The sequence below is a fragment of the Ostrinia furnacalis genome, unplaced genomic scaffold (genome assembly GCF_004193835.3).
Source record: "Ostrinia furnacalis isolate ACB-3 unplaced genomic scaffold, ASM419383v2 OfSCF7556, whole genome shotgun sequence".
Classification (NCBI taxonomy): Eukaryota; Metazoa; Arthropoda; class Insecta; order Lepidoptera; family Crambidae; genus Ostrinia; species Ostrinia furnacalis.
Window position 1 is genome coordinate 907,366 of NW_021137795.1, and position 3,296 is coordinate 910,661.

Genomic DNA, 3,296 nt, shown 5'->3' on the forward strand with positions numbered 1-3,296 from the left:
AAACAAACAGGCTTCGATTACAAAACACAATAATTGCCCCTTGCATGTTTATGTTAATCCAAAGGAAATTGAGCACTTATTTACAAATTCCTTTTATAATCTGATATTGATAACAAAACATGCCTGAAATATTAGGATAATTTTATAATATCACGGAATTTGCATGTTTGTTAGCCTTTGCTTGTTGTAGTGGAAAATTTAAGGTAGTTTCTTTCCTATAATATTCTAATTGGGTAAAAGATAATAAAATAATAATTGGGGATCTAGCCTGGGTTGTAAGTTGTAGCCACAAAAAAATAACGTCTTACATGTAAGGCCTACTGCCAATAATTCTGCATGGTCGCAAACATTATCCGATAAAAATCAAAAATATCGATTTACCGCAGTTTTCGTGATCGTGAGTTTTTATTGATTGTAATTTAATTATTGTGATATTTAGTACACATGGATAGATAGATTAAAATTAAGATACGTTGGATGATTTTCCAAAGTCGTTGTTCGTGATTAGGTAGGTACTACTGCGATCCTGAAGCGAGCTCGTATTATGTTACGACCGCAGCGCAACAAAAACAAACCGAGAGAATGTCCTCAATCGTGCGTGTCCCGCACTCCAGCGCTTGCGCAGGGCTTTGACAAAATCCTTTTTCAAATAAGTAGATGTTTAAAAATGTCATAAATAAATCTAAAAACTTTTTAGGAACTTCTACTTACGCCTTAAATATTTTGCGCCAAATTTCAGCGTAATGGAAAACTATTTTAAAGATATTTTGTTTTCCTGGGTTTTAAGGTACTTTTGAGAACCATAGGGTTTAAAAAGTTTCAGTTTTCCTACACAGAAAATTTGCTAAAATTAAAAAGTACCTAATTAAAGCCGTTTCTGGTAGGTACTCAGCCTTAAACGGAAAGCAATTACTTATTTTATCAAAACTTATCGATTCATCAATCTATGACGACAATGACTCAAAAACTTATCAGTTTATAGAATTATAATCATAATTACGATGATTAATAATGTTGTTTAAACTAAAATATATTACACCAGGAATGTACTTAGTGAAGAGATAATAAATACCTAATCTTATTACTGGCGTTACATTATCTATTATTTTCGCCAGTCATGCGTCCACAGGCACTAATAAACACTTAGCAATAAAGCAATTTGGCAAAGCAATAATGCCAATAATGTAAGTAGAATTTTAGTGGAAGTAGATAAAATATCAATAATTAATTACTGAAAGTGTTCATTCGACGCTTATGCGATTCAAAAGCTTAAATCAATATCGTAGAATCCGGCCTTAAAATAAATTTCATAATAATACCTATTAGACTCTTCATCAAAATATTCAGTAAAGTGCTTGTTATATTTTGTATTGGGCTTAATAAGATTAAATAGTTAAATTTTCATTATGAAAAGGTACAAATTAGCAGTAGCACAAGGTAATAGGTACTACTATCAAGAGCTGTTGTTTAATTTTTGTGAGTAGGTAGTTTGACTTTGAAATAGAGACTATTTTCCAAGAAAAATAGATATAAAACTTGAAACACGGAAACGAAGAACTGTATCATGAAAGCTGTCAATCTCGAGTCACGTGAAGCGCAAGGACACAAGAGCTTTTTAGTTAGAGGTTATAGAGTTAGAGCGTGCAGAGCTTAAAAGCTTGGCTCTACATGAGATCTGAGATTTTTTTCAGAATGCAAGATATTTCACAATGTTGTCTTGGCAAGAATATGTGGAATCCAGTTGTCCAATCACTTAAACAAAAAAAATCAGGATAATCTCTATCCTTCGCACAGCCCTGACGACTTATCCCATTGCGTGGCCTGGCCGGGCCGGGAGGGGGCAGGAAGCCGCAGGACATCCGACACGTACAGGAAGCAGAACCAGTCCCAGGCTTTGTCCCTCCCGACCCTCCCCTCGCGCCCGCCCGACCACATTCCAGCGGAGCCTCCGTGCGCTCGCGCACCCTTAGCGTGCGACTGCGTTGATTATTATATTCTGTTGACGACACACCTACTCATTTTGCCAGAAGATAANTAGGTGAACAAAGTGAGATATCGACAAAACTTAAAGATTGGCCGGGACAGGGTCTCCTTGTTGCTGAACCATCGTTTAAAACGCACAGATTTAACTCGTCTATAAGCTCCACAAGATCACTACCAAATGAATCATTGACTGGTGCACCCCAAAGAGAATGGTGTGCATTAAAATCACCTAAAATTAACACAGGCGCAGGAAGAGATAGGATTAAATTTCTTAAAATCGGAATAACAGATGAATCTTTGCAAGAAATGTATACAGACAGTACTGAAATATCCCCAATTTTTGCAGCTACTGCATTCAAGTGATTATTATTGTAGGAAGGAAGTGCTAGTGATGTAAATAAGTAATGTTTTTTAATCAGTAGAGCGGCACCACCCCACCCATCATCTCTGTCATCTCTCAAGACTGAATAGCCACGAACTCTAAAGTTATAGCCTGGCTTCAGCCAGGTTTCAGAGACAGCTATGGCAAATGGCTGGTGTTGGTTAATTAATGTAATGAGTTCAATTGTTTTAGACGAAATGCTTCTACAATTCCACTGGAGGATTTGATCCATTTTTGATAATGTTATAAATAGAGACTGACAAGTTGTTAATTAAAGAAATGGCAACGGAGTACGGTAATGCAGAGTTAACTATAATATTAATCAATGAAGACAGCAGATTATTTAGATCCTGAGAGGAGACAGAGTGAGAGTCCCCTGCAGATGAGGGCTCAGACAAGAAACCACAACCATTTTGTGGAGATGGAATATGATCAATTAAAGACTCGTGTGCTTTCTTGTCATAGCCTGGTGGGAGCTGAGTAATTCTTTTCCTATTTATAAAAACTGTCTTTTTGTATGAATTTTGTTCTGTTACAGGTTTTGAAGGTGAAGGTGATTTGGGAGAACTAGCTGTGACATCTGAGTATGACTTAGTGAATGGAAACTGTTTAGAGGCTTCTAGATATGATACTGTGTTAACTGACATATAATGCTTTATGTTTTTTTGTCGTATAAATTCGGGACAGGTTTGTTCATTTGCTTGATGTTTCCCTGCACAATTAATGCAGGAAACATCTGTCTCGTCGCAATTAGAGCCTGAGTGGTCCCCGGTGCATTTAAAGCACCTGGGTTTGCTTCTGCATTGAACCCTGNAAACATTTAAAACTTCTGCACATACAGGAAAAAACATTTTTATCCCGGCGAACAAACCTGGCGCATATTTTCACCTCATGCAAACGTGGATTACAATGACTAGACATTATAATCCAA

General features: G+C 36.7%; 1 long non-coding RNA gene across 1 annotated transcript; it reads left to right on the forward strand.

The window, feature by feature from the left end:
- The first annotated feature begins 2,041 nt into the window (after positions 1–2,041).
- On the forward strand, positions 2,042–3,085 carry LOC114365159 (uncharacterized). The gene is made up of 2 exons (XR_003656911.1): positions 2,042–2,730; positions 2,904–3,085. It is a non-coding gene; the product is annotated as an uncharacterized LOC114365159 (long non-coding RNA).
- Positions 3,086–3,296: the final 211 nt, after the last annotated feature.